The sequence below is a fragment of the Cupressus sempervirens genome, chromosome 4 (assembly GCF_028749045.1).
Source record: "Cupressus sempervirens isolate cs-2001-9-10 chromosome 4, ASM2874904v1, whole genome shotgun sequence".
Lineage (NCBI taxonomy): Eukaryota > Viridiplantae > Streptophyta > Pinopsida > Cupressales > Cupressaceae > Cupressus > Cupressus sempervirens.
In genome coordinates this window covers 354832902-354852461 of record NC_143121.1, presented here as the reverse complement: position 1 = coordinate 354852461, position 19560 = coordinate 354832902, and positions in this window count along the sequence as shown.

Below are 19560 nucleotides of genomic sequence, written 5' to 3'. Positions count from 1 at the left end.
ATCCTTAGTGACAAGGGTTTATCCAAGAAAGGAAAATTTTACATTTTCTTGCTTCCTCTCATATTTTAAATTTAAATTTCAAGGTTGATTCCTCAATCTAGGGCTTAGCCAGGGAAAGCCCTCATCAAACCAAAACAAAAGCCAAGTATTACTATTTGCAAGAGGACAATATCAAAATTGTGACCATAAATTTGAGAACTACTTGTTGGAAAATTTCCAAAGAAGTTGGATCAGCTTTCATACTATATCCTGAAAACATTTCCATATTCCCATAAAGTATTTGGACACTTTACCACTAGGTCAATTTCTTCTTGGAGGCCTTAGAAAAATAACCTTTTTTGTGTTTTCTTGTTGTGATCATGAATTCATAGTCAAAAGTTATATCATAGGTTCAAATCCATGATTTTTAGATAGGAAAAACATATTTCCTTCCTAATATCAAGGTGACTACTTTATCATTCATTGCACTTTTTATTCTAGACCTATTTCATATCTTAATTGGGTTGATTGCATATATTTAGTACTTACATCTACCTTACTCTTGTCACTAAACTAATTAGTTCTAATTCACATCTATATTTACATACCCTTAATCAAATTTAGATTGCATGAGGACTTTCTAGCATACTTCCTTAATATATTTTTTCATCCCTTTGGACTTTTCTAATCTAACTTGAGTTCTATTGAGAGTTATGTTTAGAAGCCCCTATTTCTCTTATATCAAATGTTAGTGTGAAAGTGGAAGTCTTATATTTACATTGTTGGCAATTTGTTTGAGGTAAGTACTTGAATGTTTTCATTTATAGAAACACCATGTATGGTTAAGTTCTCTCACTATGAAGATTTATAATTGATATTAGAAAGTGATAAAATTTCCTAAGTATAAATAGGGTGCAATCAATTTATTTTCATTAGTGAGCTTCACTAGAAGAAAATAAAAGGATGTAATTTTGGGATATGAAAAAATGAGGAGTCTACTTGATATCTATCTTTTCTCATGTTAGTATGCTAGTTAGCACATATTTTGGATGAATCAATTAATAGTTTGTTATTGCAGAAGTAGAGCACACAAGACAGATTGGTTATTTTGGCTAATATATTGAATTGACTTATAAATTCAAGGACTTAGAAATATAGGGATGACATTCTAGATACTAAAACTTACTTAGAAGATTGTAGGAATGTGTTTTGATAATGTGTAAAATAGTTATTCAAGTTGGCTGAATAGAAAGTTAGAGGAAAGGTTATAAAGGAAGAATTTTTTATTAGCAAAATTTTCAATGAGTATACTATGTTATGATTGTGATATGCAAGATTTTTTTATGTTGGATAGATTATGTTTTGATTATCAAAGTAGAGAACAAATTGTAAATGAGCATTATCAGATGCAAAGAAGAACAAGAGAATAATTAGCTATTGAAGATACCAGTATAGTCAATTTTTGGTACTTCTTTAGACTACTTGTAAAGTTGTATATTGTTGTAGGTATGTGAGATTATTTTTTGATACAAATCCTAACAAGGTTAAATTCTGCTAACAAGGATAGGAACACTACAAGTATGTAATAACTTCTAACAGGGTCAAAACCTTTTACAGGGTAATTTTGATTAGTGGATCATTTTTTTGGTACCATCACCCCAGGGTTTTCCCTTGGCTAGGTTTTCCCTAGTTAACAAAATATGGTGCTTTGAGTTTCTTTGTGGGATGCTTGTTGTTTCTATTTAGTTTAATTATTTAGGCATGTTTAGGGTTTATTTATGCTATCCATAATTGGGAAAAAAGGGTTGAATAATTCAACCCCCTCCCCCCTTGCAAGTATTCCCTATTTCTAAAAATTTGTATTAGAGATTAGTTACTCGGAAGTCTAACAACTTGAGGGATATCAAGATGGATTCAGAATATTTAAAAAGAAAATTTGAAGTAGCCCTTGAGGAGTTGGATCAAGCTAATGATGAAAGAAACAAATTGAAGACCAAGATTAAGGATGCAGATGATTTCATTAAGAAGCTTAAAGATTGGATTGGAAACTCAAGATCAAACAGGAAAGAGCTAATAGATCAAATTAAAAATTCAAATTTAGTTGTCAAGATAAAGAAGAAAAATAAAATATAGAAGAATGAACTTGAGATCACATTATTAAAGATGAGTATGATATCAAATGAGTGGAAAACATAAGCAAATCTGAAGATTGAGGTCACATATTTGAAGTCACAACTTACCAAGGTAACATTTAAACTTGAAGACACAAAGTTGAAGTTTATGTAACTTGAAAAATGTAATAGCATTTTGAAAGGAGAGCTTGTTCAATCCAAGAAACATCTTGAGAAATTATAATCAAGAACAAACAAACTTAATGAGTAGATAATAGCACAAAAACTTGAAGTTGACATGAAAAGGATTGGTTACATTGAAGGAGAATCTTCTAAAGGATTGGAGATTATATTGGAATATGGACTTGAACATGAACCAAACTAATAACTAGACCAGAGAAATTAGAATAAAGATTAAATTGAGAAACCTAGATATCAGAAGATACCTTTCAAAGGCACATGTTATGCATGCAAAAAGTATGGACACATGAAGAAGGATTGCAAACATAACATTGACATGAAACTTCTTACTAGATATTATTTTAATCACTTTGTCTATGGACATAAATCACATGAATGCAAGAAGTCTAATTAGAGATTAAATATGAGGAAAAATGAAATGACTAATATGTCAGCTAGAAGACCTTTGGAAATGAACAAAATCATTAATAATGGAGTTGTTTGTTAAATATACAATAACTATGGAAATATTGCTAGAGATTACATATTGCAGGTTAGTTAATTTGGACCAAGGTATGGAAATGCAGTTATTACACATCATATTTGGAATAATTTGGAACATACAACTATATTTTGTAGATTCAATGGATTTGTGAATACAATGAGAACACCTAACATGAGAACACCTAATATGAGAAGAAACAACTTTGGTGGAAGAAGGAATGACACCTAATATAAGAAGAAACAAATTTGGTGGAAGAAGGAATGATGATTCAAAAAAAGGCACAATATGAGAGAATCAATAAAAAATTTGTAAGAGAAGTCAATATGGTGAACAAAAAGGCATGAAAAGAAGAGACATATGACTCCATATAGATCAAGGTAGATGTAGTGCCCAATACTAAATGTTCTACTTCAGCCTAAATTATCTACACTCCCACATTTTGCATAAATGTCAACAAGAGCACTAGTCACAAATACATTCTTCTCAAGTCCATATTTGCAAATATAACTATGTACCTTCTTCCCAAGTTCTAATGCACTTAAACAAGCACATGAACTGAGTACACAGGAAAATGTAGAATGATCAAGTTTCATCTCTACCCAACACATTTGTCTAAACAACTAAATTTTGTTCACTGCAATCATTTTGGTAATATCTTGAAATTATTGCATTCCACGAAACCATATTCTGTTCAGGTATTTTGTCAAACATTCTTAGTGCATCCCCTGTTCTCTTGCATTTATAGTACATGTCATCAACAAAACTAGCCATAAAGACTTTGCGCTTAAATCCATATTTGACAGCATGGGCATGAATCTTCTATTAGTTTTGGTAGCTTGGACAACTATTCATCCATATGCTATTATTTAGTATATATTTTTTTTTGCTAAAAAATTGGTTACAGTAAGGACAATTATTTATTAAATAATTGACTTCTTTTAGAAGCAACTAGAACCCAATTTTGTTAGGGTTGGTAAGTTGTTTTATATCTCAGTCATTGATTGTAAATCGATCTTGGCCATTGGTTTACTAATAAGAGTAGTATAAAAGGGGGTCTAGGGGGCATTTGGAGTACAAGAAGTTTGGAGAAATATTTGCAGTGCCAGCAAATGAGTTTGTAATTTTGTAGTGTTAGCAAATAGTCTTGCAGTATTAGCAAGGGCATAGTATTAGCATGGGAATAGTAGTGAGGAATATCAGTGGGAGAATTTAGGAGGTTGTTGGAGTTCTGCCAGTGAGAGGCAAGAAATTTTTGTATCTCTTGATTTGTTGAAGTTTAATATAACTCCTCATCTATAGAACTAGTTTTCTCTTAGGGGTTTTTCTAGGGACAATTTGTCCAAAAATATTGTGTTCATTATTTTGCACATTTATTTTTGTATTTTATTGGTGAAGTTATAGTTGTGCTATTTTTTGATATTAGCTAGGAATTTATTTTCAGCAATTTAATAATTGTTTACAATAGGAGATTAATAATCAGTGACTACAATAGTTAATTTTCACATGGTATCAGAGTATTGTTAAGGGTAGAAGAGTTTTACCCTAGGAAAGAAATTTTGATCTCTTTAAATTTATTATTGCTTTAATCCCTTGAGATGGCTTCAGCTGGTTTAAGAGTTCAGGCTAGATTGGATGGTGCCTCGAATTTTGGTGTCTGGAAAACTAGAATTTTTTTATTTTTGGATGAGAATGGTGTCAAGAATTATCCTACCAGTGATGTACTTGTACCAATAGATGCAACACAGATTTTAGCATATAAGAAGGATGATGCCAAGGTGAGGAGGATTATCCTTGATGGTGTCAAGGATCATATTGTTCCACATATCACAGAGTTATATATGGCAAAGAAGATGTGGGATGCCTTTCTTAATCTATCACTGAATGCTACCACCAATAGGAAGTTGATTCTCAGAGAGAAGCTAAAGAATACCCAAATGAAATAGGGAGAAGACATCACAAGTTACCTCACTAGGCTCAAACTTGTCAAGGATGAGTTAGAAACTATTAGAGATAGCCCTAGTGATGATGAGATAGTGAGAATAGCCCTTATTGGGTTTACTAAAAAATGGAGTGTCATTGTTCAAGTTGTCAGTGGATGAGATACTTTATCAAGTTGGGATTGATTATGGACTGATTTCACTTAGGAGGAATTTAGACTAATTATTGTCAATGGGGCCAACAAAAGTCAAAAAATGAGGTGGAAGAAGAGAACATTTCCCTAGCAGGGAAAGGGAAAGCAAAGAAGGGATCTAGTAAAGGATAAAATTCACAAAGTTAGAAGAAGAAGAAGGACCTTTCTAAGGTCAAGTGCTTTGGATGTCACAAGCTTGGCCACTATGTTAATGAATTCCTAGAGGTGAAGAAGGGTAAGAAGTAGGTGGCAGCTTCAACAACTGTAGAAGAACTCTCCAGTAGAATGGAAGATGAGTTTGCACTCATAGCTTGTATGATTAGCTCAACCTCATAGTGTGTTTGGTATATTGATAGTGGGGTGTCATTTCATATGAAAAGAGTTAGAGAGTACTTCTCCAGTTACAAGGAGGAGAATACCAACATCCAAATTTCTATGGGAAACTCATCCAAACTCAACCTAGTTGGGAAAGGGACTATTCAGTTTCAAAGGGAGAACAGAAAGATAATTCCACTTCATGATGTGTTATATGTGCTAGGCTTAGGTATGAATTTAATTTTTGTATCTATTCTTCAAGATAGGGGGTATAATGTACTCTTTAGAGGGACAAATGTGTTGATTAAGCATAAGGATTAGAGTTCGGAATGGTCACCTTTATAGATTTTAGTTTGATACTCCTAAGGCACTCATTAGTAGTAGTAATCCTAGAGATCTTGGAGAGCTATGGCATAGGAGAATGGGTCATATTCATCATGGAGCACTTAGATTGCTTCATGAGATAGTGACAGGTGTTCCAGAGGTGAGCACAGAGCATGATGATGTATGTGAGGGATGTGTGTTGGGGAAGTTAATGAAAGCATCTTTTCCAAGAAGTGACACTAGATCTGAGGGTGTTCTTGATCTAGTACATTTAGATGTTTGTGGACCGATCTTGATGAAATCTCTTAGAGGATATGAGTACTATGTTACTTTTATTGATGATTTCTCTAAAAAGACCTAGATATACTTCTTGAAGACTAGGGATGAGGTTTTTAGTTGATTCCAAGAGTTCAAGGCTTTTGTGGAGAATTTGATAGGAAGGAAGATAAAGGTTCTTCAATCAGACAATGGAGGTGAGTATAAAGGAAATGTCTTCTAGGAGTTTTGTACTAGAGAAGGAATCAAGAGCGAATGGATTGTTCCTTACAATCCATAGTAGAATGGAGTTGTTGAGAGGAAGAATTGTTCTATATGGGAGGTAGCAAGAGCTATGCTACATGACTAGGACATGCCCCATTACTTATGAGAAGAGGTGTGTATTAAAACAATCTACATCTAGAATAGAGTTCCACACAAGGTGCTAGGGAAGATGGCACTAGAGGAGGATTTCACAGGGAAGAAGCCAAATGTTGGTTGTTAGAATCTGAAAAGATTAATAACCCAGAAAACTAGTGCAAAGAGTAAATATCTAAACTATGAATGCAAATGATACAAAATCAAAATAGCATCATAGAGTTAGTCTCCAAGAGAGTAATGTAAATGCTGGAAGCAAAATAGCATTAAGAGGGTGCAAAAACAAGAGATACAAATACAAGCCAGGTAGCATGCTTATATAGGCTAGGAAGAGAGAGGAGGTGGCAACACCAACCAATGAGGAGCAACCATCTATCGGCCTAAAGATAGCAAAGTATCTTCCCAAGATAGCTAATGGATGCTCACATGTAGGAAGGTGACACCTCACAACCATTCACCTAATAAGACATGCTTTATTAACCTAAGCGAGATTATTAAAAGTGTAGGAAAAACCTAGCAAAATAGGAAAAAATAAAAAACTACACTAACAACCCCCCATAAGCGAAGCTTAGGTGGATGTAGAAATGGGTCCCGACAACGAGGCCATGTTAGGTACCCAAGTACAATGCAAGAAGATGCAACCTCTGAAAGCAGGGAAAGAGAGAAAACCACAAGGGAAAAACCCTCCCCCAAAAAGAGGTAAGAACTTAGTGAAGAACTGAAGAAGTCTCCCGCTAGGAAAATTGTCCCCTAAAATAGGAACAATGAGTGATCATGAAGAAGCAGCATCACTGAAGCATGAAGAACCGCAAAACTCTATCAAAATGCTGATCTGTAGAACCCCCATGAAAATAGAAGGCACGAACCATCAACCAAAGAAGCATAGAACAACAATATAACCTCCCCTTAAGGTAGGTGAGGTGACAGGCAGCTGAAAAGATGGGCCAAAAAATCTCCTACAACACAGGAGCCAAACTCATTGAGAGTGAGGTACAAACACAAATAAAGGCATGTGTCATTGACACTGCATGAGGAATTAGAGAAAGAGAGCCTATAAGCGGCAAACAACTATCCCCCCCATGGCACTTTATATAATAGTGCGAGTACAACGAATCACAATGATGAAAAGGATCCTGAATTGCAAGAGTGGCACTTTATCTCAGTGCGTTGCATAAAGATGCTTACAGTGAATATCAACAATGATCAGAAAAAACATAAGGCTGAAACAACAGAAGGTAAAGCTCAAAACGAAGCAACTGAAGCAACAAAATCGATCTTCGGACCTGAAACAAACAGAATATCCACCAGAATGCTAAAATGCAAAAGACTGAATAGGATGTGTCTGGAACAGAATCTGGAACAACAACCAACATCACTGGAAAGAGCACAGAAAGAGCTTTCCAGCGATATAAAGAAGTCCAAAAACGGAGATTGGAAGCTCAAGATACGCCTCCCGGAGTGCAAAATAGAACATCTGACTTTGATTGCCATAAAAGGCAACCAAACTGTATCAAAACTCAAAAAAACCTATACCAGTATCTCTGTCTCAGAACCAGCTTTTCGACGCTTCTTTCGGATCGGAAAAATACCTCCATATGAAAAAGTTATGGCCAAAAAACCACAAGTAGGTCTTGATTTCAATGCATTACAAACTCTCATGAAAAGCATATGTTAAAAGTGAAACTTGGGCACAATAATCAAGGAAACGAATAGCACCACTACTATCTACTCGAAAAATCATGCACTTTCAAAAAAAGAATCTCCTCGATATGAGGTCGTATGAGAAAGTTATGATCCTCCGAAGTTTCCAAAACAAGAACTGTGCACAGTCACGGCTGAGAATCTGCAATTTTTGAAGAATTCATGCATGAAAATCAAAAAATAACTCCAATAGTGGATAGAGCACAAAAAAATAGCCAAGTTCATAACAAGAATCATCAAAATCGGAGTCCGTATGAGCAAGAACGAGACATTTGAAAACTGCATTCAAATCTGCGGCTGCCAACGGAGAGGGGTATGGCTGTAGCTTTGCATGCTCGATTCTGAAAAATATACAGCTTGCATGCAAAATCTAAAAGATACCCAGATGGTTTTTCGGGGCTGCGAACAAAACCCAGAAAGCGTTTTTCTTGTTGATGAACAGAAGATGTTGCTGTAGTGTAAATCAAACGCCTTTAACAGAAAAAAACGGCTCCAAAAATCAAAAAACGACCCCAGCAACCAAAATTTGACATGCAAATGCTGGATCAGCTTCTCAAGTCCATCAATGGCATGCTGGAACCTGCAAAACTGATTGAAAACTCCAAATATGCAAGTTGGTTGTCAGATTTGAGATTGAAACCCCAGAAAAAAACTATTTTTGTCAAAACTTTTCTAATTCTCAGGATCATCCAAAGATGCAAGAGAGAAAAGCTTTGATACCATGTTAGAATCTGAAAAGATTAATAACCCAAAAAACTAGTGCAAAGAGTAAATATCTAAACTATGAATGCAAATGATACAAAATCAAAATAGCATCATATAGTTAGTCTCCAAGAGAGTAATGTAAATGCTGGAAGCAAAATAGCATTAAGAGGGTGCAAAAACAAGAGATACAAATACAAGCCAGGTAGCATGCTTATATAGGCTAGGAAGAGAGAGGAGGTGGCAACACCAACCAATGAGGAGCAACCATCTATCGGCCTAAAGATAGCAAAGTATCTTCCCAAGATAGCTAATGGATGCTCACATGTAGGAAGGTGACACCTCACAACCATTCACCTAATAAGACATGCTTTATTAACCTAAGCGAGATTATTAAAAGTGTAGGAAAAACCTAGCAAAATAGGAAAAAATAAAAAACTACACTAACATTGGTCAGTTTAGGATATTCAGGAGTTTGGCATGTTGTCATATTCCTAGAGATTCACATACAAAGTTAGATTAGACTACAAAGAGGGGGTACTTTGTTAGGTATAGTGCGACCTCAAAGGCATATAGGATTTTCATTCTAGGGACTAAAAGAATTATTTTCATAAAAGATGTCAAGTTCATGGAGGACATGGTATTTAGAAGATCCAACAATTTTCCAATAGATGATCAGAGTGAGTAGCCCACAGAAGCTCCAAGACCAAGTCAAGGGCATTAAAGCTCAAGTACAATTACCAATATGAGTGTAGACTTAGGTAGTGAAGATTCACAGAGTATGGAGCAATAGGTGCAACAGGAAATGTAGTTAGAGGACTTAGAGGTTGACATTTCATCCTCTACAGTTAGCAGTGGGAATGATGAGGTTCCAAATACACAAAGGGATAATCAGGAGTTTGTGGGAGCTCCTAGGAAGAGTACTATACACTGGAGACAACCAACCATGTTCAATGACTATGTGGCATTAGTTAGTCAATTGGTAGATAGTGAGCCTTCTAGCTATTAGGAAGCTACAAAACATTAGGTATGGTGAGATTCTATGATTGAGGAATATTCCTCAATAATGCAGAATGATGTGTGGGATAGTGTCAAGATCAACAGAAAGGGTAGTACTTGGATCAAGTCAGATCTATAAGATAAAGCACGACGTAGATGGTAGCATCGAGAAATACAAGGCTAAGTTCATGGCAAAGAGGTTCTCTCAGAAGGATGGAATAGATTATGAGGAGACATTTGCTCTAGTTGCCAAGTATGCTTCTATGTGAGCTATAATCTCACTTGCAGCATAGATGGGATGGCAGATCCATCAAATGGATGTCAAGATATCATTCCTTAATGGTGAGTTGAAGGAGGAGGTATACATAGAACAACTAGAAGGCTTTGTAACACATAGAAAAGAGAGCCATGTGTGCAGATTAAAGAAAACATTGTATAGACTCAAGTAGGCTCCTAGAGCATGGTATGAGCGTATTGATACATACTTGCTTAAAAATGGGCTTTGTGAAGAGTGAAGGGGATGCTAACCTCTACTACTTGGTGGTTGGGGGTGAGATTCTCATTCTTGTTCTTTATGTGGACAACATGTTTCTTACAGGTTCACTAGGGCTCATAATGGACTATAAGAGGAACCTTGCAGAAGAGTTCAAGATGAAGGATTTGGGACTTATGCAGTACTTTCTAGGCATGAAAGTGTGGCAGACAGATGGGGAGATTTTCCTTGGTCAAGGGAAATACTGCATTGAAATCTTGAAGAAGTTTAGGATGGAGGATTGCAAAGCCATGTCTACACCCATGATCACAAATTGGAGGAAGGTAGATACATCCAAGGAGAAGGATGTAGATCCCACTTTATATAGATAGTTGATTGGTTCACTTATGTATTTTCTCAACACTAGGCCAGATATAGCATTTGCAGTTAACTCTCTTAGTTAGTTCATGGTTGAACCAAAGAGAATGCATTGGATAGTAGCCAAACATGTATTGCATTACTTGCATGGTAAACTGAGTATGGGATTAGATATGTTCAAGGTGAAGGTATTATGTTGATAGGCTATACTAACATAGATTGGGCAGGAAGTACAACAGCCAAAAAGAGCACTTTAGGGTGTTGTTTTAGCTTGGGATCAGGAGTTGTTTCTTGGTTCAATAGGAAGCAGAAGTTTGTGGCTCCGAGTTCAAGAAAAGTAGAATACATAGCAGCTAGCATGGTGACATGTGAAGTTATATGGCTTCGAAAGTTGTTAGTAGCTTTGTTTGATCAAAAGGTTGAGACTATTGTGATACATTGTGATAATTAGAGTTGCATTAATTTGTCTGAGAATCCAATGTTTCATGACAGGTCTAAACATATAGACATCAGATATCACTTCATTAGAGATTGTGTACAATAGGGACTTGTTCATCTACAATACATACCTATAGAGGAGCAGGTAGCAAACATTTTGAGTAAGGCATTGGGGAAGACAAAATTCATCTTCTTCAGAGATAAGTTGGGTGTCATGCAAAACAACTTCCTCACTAAGATGGAGTGTTAGTTTTGGTAGCTTGGACAACTGTTCGTCCATATGCTATTATTTAGTATATAACTATTCTTGCTAACAAATTGGTTAGAGTAAGGACAATTATTTATTAAATAATTGACTTCTTTTAGAAGCAACTAGAAACCAATTTTGTTAGGGTTGGTAAGTTCTTTTATATATTAGCTATCGATTGTAAATCGATCTTAGGTATTGGTTTACCAATGAGAGTAGTATAAAAGGGGGTCTAGGGGGCATTTGGAGAGACATTTGTAGTGTTAGCAAATACTCTTGCAGTGTTAGCAAGGGCACACTATTAGCATGGGAATAGCAATGAGGAATATCAATGAGAGAAATTAAGAGGTAGTCAAATTTTTTCTAGTGAGAGGCAAGAAATTTTTGTATCTCTTGATTTGCTCAAGTTTAATATAATTCCTCATCTGTAGAACTAGTTTTCCCTTAGGGGTTTTTCCAGGGACAATTTGTCTGAAAATATTGTGTTCATTATGTTGCACATTTCTTTCCGTATTTTATTGGTGAAGTTGCAGTTGTGTTATTTTTTGATAATAGCTGGGAATTTATTTTCAGCAATTTAATAATCCTTTATGATAGGAGATTAATAATCAGTGACTACAATGGTTAATTTTCACATCTTCTTGCCATATTCAACAACTTGTAAGCTAGCACAAGTGTAAAGAATGCTTCAAAAGGTGAACTTGCTTGGCTTAACACTTTCACTTTGCATTTTCCAAAAAATTGTAATTGCCTCCTTTCCCCACCCATATTGAGGATACCCTATAATCATTTATTCCATGAAACCCCGTCTCTTTCCTACATTTTTTCAAATTGTTGGTGCACATCCTCAATATTCCCATTCTTTTGTTAGAATTTCTTTAGAATAACTGAGAGGTGGGGGGGGGGGGGGGGTCGGGTGAATCAATTATTCAAGGTCCAGATGTCCCTTTCAAATCTTTATCTAAGTGTGGTAAATCCATTCAATCATTCATTCATACAAACTTTAACTTGTCTAATTTGCAAGTTACTGTAAATCATCATGCAAGTATAACACATAGGAAATCAACACATGACACAGTGATTTATGTGGAAACCCAATTTGGGAAAACCACTAGTAACATGCTACTCAATTCTCACTCTTCTGAAGTGATACCCTGTGAAAGGCCTACCCTATTAAAGGCTTACAACACACACTGCTAAATGTGACCTTATTAGAGGATTTAACCACCTTGTTAGAAGTGGGCTTGGTAAAAGGACTTTAGAACATTCACTTTGAATGTCACCCTGTTAAAGGATTTACAAATGGCTGTTAGGCCAACCTAAGTCCATAGGATTTTCAAATCTAATACAATTGCTAGAGAGTATTAGAAAATCTTGACCTGACCACAACATACAACTTATCTTGCAGATTTTAGATCACTACTCTACTCATACCCTTGCCTGGCCTTCTATCTCTGCAACTCTTAACTATTTCCCTTATCTTTCAAGCTTTTTCCTCTTGAGTCTCCATACTCAATGTACTAGTTCAATCATCTCTGCATGACCACTTGTAGAAGTAGAAGCACTATGCTCTTCCTTCGCCTTCTTGACACTCTTTCAATCACTTTATAGATTTGACATTTCTGTAGAAACATTATCGATAGCTCCCTTCTTCTTGGTTATGGCTTCTTAAATAGAAGTGTTGGAGTTCCTTTTCCTTATTAATTCATCTCTTTCTTCAATTTCAATTTGCATGGATTAGGTAGGATTTATTACATCTAACCCATATTTTGTTTCCTCTAGAAGCTTCTTGAATAATCCATTAGAATTCGGCCAAAAATGGTTTACATAGGATTCTATGCCAACAACTCATAATCCTTATCCTCCAACTTGTTCACAAAATTCAATGCAACTACTAAGTTAGCTTGGATTTGGAAAATCTTCATTATTTGAAATAATTTAGTAGCTTGGCACTATTGAAATACTGGTGCTCAACACATACTGTATTACTCAGCATCAACTATGTTTTTCCTGATGCTTGGCACCTGAAGATTACTCAGCACTAACTAAAAATGTCTATTGCTCAGCTTCTACTAAGAATTTGCTTGACTTTAACTGATTTTCTCAGCTTCTTCTGATGATCAAGGTTGGAGCTTTGTAGAAAACTTTGTTACAAATTTTTAATATATCTAAATGTGACCATCCTCTGTATCTTTGAGTATGTTATCAATACACTACTTAACCATCGTCTTACCTAATCCTTGCACTTCATTACAACATCATAACTCAACCTTTCCCTTAGGTGTTCTTGTTACATCTTGTTGATCAAATCCTCTTCATCAATCAACTAAGTGATAGTGCTTGAATATATTTACGAAAATATCATTCCTACAAATAGCAAGTTTGACATCAATGGCAAAACAATGATTGAAACATTCTTTTACAAAAATCTCCCTCTTTGATCTTCAACAACAATGAGCTTTTCAATCGGATTTCCAACATCTTCACATAACCTGCAATCAAATCGTTTCATGAAGAAATGTCTCGAAAAATTCATTTTCTTAAACACTTGTTGTGCATCCGCAATGCTTATACATTTTGAATACATATCAATTAACTAATTATTCATAAATGTGCTTGCTTTGAATCTAGTTATGATCATGTGGGAATGAATTATCTTACCTTTTCATAAAGATTTTGAGCTGATGCACTCTTACAACTGTTGCATATATATGGAGGCAATGGTTACTCCATTTCCTCCACAGATATTTATGCTCTTTTCTAGTGTTGAGCTGTATCTGTAAAACATTTAACATTTCCCTATAATCCCTTCAATTCTAACACCTTCTCTATAAATGATTGAAGTCTACTCTTGCCAGTAGCAAGAAAACCCTAGATTAGCAATTTGGATTGCCTTTATGTCTATTTTGTGCATAAATACCTTAATAATCTCTGCAAGAATTCTTCCAGAAATATAGCAATAAATGTAATTCACACACATTTCTTGTGTATCTTTTGCTTCTTTGATAGCAATGGAAAATCATAACACCTTTTTAAATTGGTTTGTAGGAATTTTAATGACAAGTGCAACTCTACTAATGGGAAATTTAACTTTAAAAATAAAAATGGGCTTTTACCATGTAAAAACTTTTAATATTATTATTAGGATCTAATTGTGTAATTAAGAGTCAAATTCATCAATCCTCTTTGATGAGTAGTGATTCATACATGATTTTATCTATCATGAGAATAAATGGAACACCTAGCACTACGTGAATTTAATTATCATGAGAATAAATGGAACACTTAACACTCTTTGCACTCATTAGATCTAGGTGATGCTCATAGAGGTGAGGAACTAGAACTTCCCAAGAGGTTACCCATCCTAGTACTACACCAACTTGAGTGTGCTCCATGGTTAACCCACTTCACTTGCAACCTCATTTGCAAAACATTCACAAGTGTTGTGCCTTATGAACCAATTAATGCTAGTAAATGCTATTAATGGTTGTCATAAGTTCTCAAAATTCCATGTAATTTTATAATTTTTCATTAATGTTGTCAACTACAATCATTGACCCTTCATACAAGTTAAAATATTAATAAGTTGATCATATTAGTTAATGAAAATAAGTTTTCAAACATTGTATAAATATATTATTAAAGTATTTCATTTTAGATATGGTAAAATAAAGTTGAGCTTGAGATTGTCTTTTCTATTTAATTGTGGTTCTTATTAACTAATTTGAAACAATAAAATTTTAACAAACTAAGAGAGATATTTAGGTATAATGGTGTACTTGTTAAGATTATATTTGAATCTATAATTTTAATTTATATTATTTAATTTGTATCTTTGTATTTCTAGTCTTTAGAATAGCATTTGTACTCGTTACTCAGAAATGATAGTACTTACAGGCATTTTTAGAATTTGGTGCGATGGGAGAGAAAGGAAACTTACTTCCCAATTATTAACTTAGCGAAAGTCATATGATGTTATAGATGGATGTTTAAAATGACTTAGAGTTTGTCATTTTCTACAAACAATCAAGTGCAAAGATTTGAATATTTCATGATTAAGTCAACAATAGTGGTTAATTGGAAGTACACCAACTTCAACCCATATTTAAATTTGGGTCAATCTCATGGATGCAATTTCAAGGTTATATTTACACCAATAAGGGATAAGGACTCATAATCTAATAAGATGTAGGATGGATGCCAACTTTTACTCATAATTATTCCACTTGGACAATAGTTAATGAATTGAGGACAAAAGGGATCAAAGTAAATCAATAACAAATGGAGAGATGTGCTATTATGTGCACTTTTATGCTTACATCATCCCCCACTTTAACTTGTATGGAAACTACAAAGAATCATGCATGACAAAGTAAAAAAATTATTCAACCTAAAATTAAATGACAAGTATGTAGAAAAATGAACATATGTTGAATTGGAATGCATTAGAAGTCTAGCAACCAAGGAGAGTAGTAGTAGAGTCATAAAATCTTGTAGAGGTGTCAAATTATTAGTTACTCAACATGGTGGTTGATCAATGCTCAATCTAGATCTACATCTCCTAAAATACACCAATCTAAATTCTAGTCCATCATTCCTAAAGCCAATTGTGTTAGAGTAAATAATTAATAATTAATTAGTTATTCTATTTACTTAAGCTTACTTAGGTTAATGCATTTATTTAATATTTAGTAGTTAATTGTTGTAGTGATGAGTTGTTGACAACATAGGAGTTTGTTCCCTTCTAGCATGTTCCACCTTTTTGTGGAAGTGTGCTTAGTTGTCAACCTTATCACCTCTTTCCATCTTGTTCTACAAGCTTCTATGAGGCCTTTATATTCGGGCTCTCTCATTGTATTTTCTCAACTCATTATAAATATATTTTTATTGTTTTGCAATATATTCTCTCTCATGTCCACTTAGGGTTTTTCCAAGCTCCACCTCTTCCTTCTTAGTTTCCCTTCGACAGGTTATTTGCATGCAGGTGATCTTGGTAAGCTATGGAGCTGGATTTCATCAACTCCTACAAATCGTACCTATTGATAATTCAAATTTTGATTTTCAAACATGCATGAAAAATTTACACCCCCTAAACCCAACCTAAGACTTTAAATCCATCACATCCTCACATCAACATTCAAACACAAGAGTTTTTATAGCATCCATTAGAGATTTTTTATTTTTCTTTTTTCTCTTAAGAAAAAACATTATGGAGGATTGGTTGGTCATTTTGGTATCGACAAGACAATGTGTTTGGTAAGTGAAAGGTAATATTGGCCTCAAATTTATAAGGATGTCAAGAAGTTTGTTCAAAGTTGCAAATTTTGTCAAGTTGCTAAGGATGGTAGTTAGATTGTGGGATTGTATACACTTTTACATGCACCCACCAAACAATAGGAATACATTAGCATGGACTTCATGTTGGGGTTTCCTAAAATGCATAGTAGTAATGAATTTGTATTTTTGGTTATGGATAGGTTTCCCATGGAGTCACATTTCATACCTTCTAAGAAGACTACAAATGCAACAAATGTATTTGATTTATTTTTTAGAGAGGTTGTGAGATTTCATGGGTTACCAAGGAGCATTGTTTTAAACGAAGATAGTAAGTTTGTTGGTTTCTTCTAGATGAAACTTTGGAGGAAGATGAAGTTTGATTTGAAGTTTGGTTCTACATTTCATTCATAGACTGAGGTTGTGAACCGAAGTTTAGGAAATTATTCAATTGTTTGGTTGGAAACTAGCTTGGTAATTGAGATTTGGTTCCAGCTCAAGAAACAATTTCATATAATAATTCAAAATAGAAGTACATGAAAGACACCATTTGAGATACTCACAAAAATGAATCCTAAAAGGGTAGAAAAGTTAAGGGATCTTATTCATGAGGTTAGAATGAGTGAATGCGCAAAGAGTTTTTAGAGCTTATGTGATTATTATACAAGGATGTAAGATAACATTTGGAAAGGATGAATCAAGCGTATAAGAGGAAGAAAAATAAGACACTAAGACATAAGGAATATCAAGTGGGACTAATGGTTTATTTGAAGATGGGGAGATTCTCTATTGGACTTATAGAAATTTGAGGATAAGGAAGGTTAAAGCTTGAAGAAGTTTGATTCAAGGAATGCTTACAAATTTGAGTTACTACGATTTATGGATATATCACTTATATTAAGTGTTGAAGATTTATATGAGTATCATGAATATAATCTGAGTTGAGATGGTGAATCAAATGTTAAACAATAACATCCTAAGAAGAAATTGGAAAGGATAGAACAAATTTTGGAAAGTAGAGTTGGTAGGAGCACAAAAGGTAAACAATATAAGAAGTATTTGGTGAAGTGGAAAGATAAATCAATCGATGACTCTTCATGGATTTCTCAGGATAAGGTGAATCATTTTGATTTTCCTCCACTTTTCCATAACATTGACTATCTAGTGCAAGAGTAACTTGTGTTCTTAGCAATCTTGTATTAACCAAAATATGTTTTTTCTTGAGTTTCTTATTTGTACAATTATAATGTTTGTTGCAGTGATCCTTTAATTCTTTGAGTTGGTTGTTGCAAAGGTAGGAATGTATTTTGGTCACAATTTTGCATTATTTACATGGTTTTCACTACATTTAGTTACATCCCATTCTAGGTATAATGGATTCTTGTTAAGACATTAATGTTCCTTATAGTTTCATGAAGAATTCTTGTTTTTTGATTTTGCAAAGCTATTTCCTTGTTGGTAAAGCATGTTAGTGCTTATCTCGATGTTCTAATATCATGTACATACTTATATCTTGGATGAAAATGGATTTCATGGTTTATGTAAAGAGTTATGTGTAGTTTAGGCCCTATCATATATTGTGATATATATTTTTGATTATATTCTTGGTTGACTTGTGTGTTGTGAAGTATTTATAAAGCTTGTAATTGATATCCCTAGGCATCAACAAGAGTAAGTAACAATAACATCAAGTAGGTCTCAGACAAATAATATGATTTTTTTATTGTAATCATACCTATTTTCTAGGAATGTGTGGTTGATTATAATTAAATTTATGATAATAATTATTTTGATCTTTCATACCTATTATTTTTCCCTTGTTCCTTATGTTGTGTGACTCAATGCATGATTAAACTGACCTCTTTAAATATGATTGCACCACAATATCCAAACCATTCCATCCTATCCACTTTTACCTATATATTACCTTTTTTGTTGGATTCATCTTTGATGGAAAAATAACAAGTGAATATTTATAAAAAATAAATTCAAATTTGAATAATTATCTTGAAATACTTCTTCCAAGTAATCCAAAGTTAAACACATCACTCGATGTCTTGCATCCTTACAAAAACATTCAAAGGATTATTATGTTACCTCGTTAAAATTTGAATTCAATTCTAAATAAATCTAGCTATCGTAATTAGCATATGTCACTATTGATCTTTGTGTTGTTCTCAATAGTTATTATAGTATCCTTATATCATCATTTTCTACACCACCTATATATTTATCATCGTCATCACCATAAAATTAATCTATAGCTCATAACATGATGAAGGGATATATTTAATCATATATCATTATTGAAACTTATTATAGTATATCTTTTCTCATGTATATCTATGATCTACTTGTTGTTTTACTTGCTTCATTTAATGGTGTGAATGAATGGATTGAAACATACATAATTATATATGTCCTAAGACATAACATAGAGCTCTGCAACAATCTTCCCACCTAGTTATTTTTCAAATTTGATGGTTTCCTCTAGGGAGGATCTATCCTTCCCCACTGCCCCCACTGACCATCTGCCCTTTGCTACTTTTGTAGAAGCTCCTATTGTCAATGTAGTCTAGATTTCACCTAAGGAGCTTCTCGATATTGTCAAGATTGATGCACTTACATCAAGTGGGGAATGTGTCTTTGGTCCTACATAATCTCCCACAAAAATAGTTGGAAGTTAGTGCTTTTGGGGGCCTCTAAAAATATTCTTGAATCTATCTTGTTTGACATTACCACAATTGAAGAAGGAATGAAGATTAGCCTCTTGGAATCCATAGTTGATAGAATTATGGAGAACCTCAATCTTTCCCTTGTTGGAAGATTTTTGAACTTCAGACCTTATGTGTCTATGGTGAGAAAGTGGACATTCGACCGATGGAAGCTGAAGGGAAGTATCTATACTTTGGCTATGATAGATCATCTCTTTTTGTTCCTCTTTATAATGAATTATGACCTCTTGCTAGATCTTTCAAACCTTTGGTTGTATGGAAAATACCCCCTCACATTGGAAAAATTTAAGCTGGGGTTTGACCCTGCTAATGACTTAAAATGCATTGCATCAATTTTTAGTGTTAGGTCATAGGAGATCCTCCTTGAATTTTGGGATGAAAAGATCTATTGATGGATAGGAGATTCCTTTGGTAGCTACATAGCTACTGACCTGGT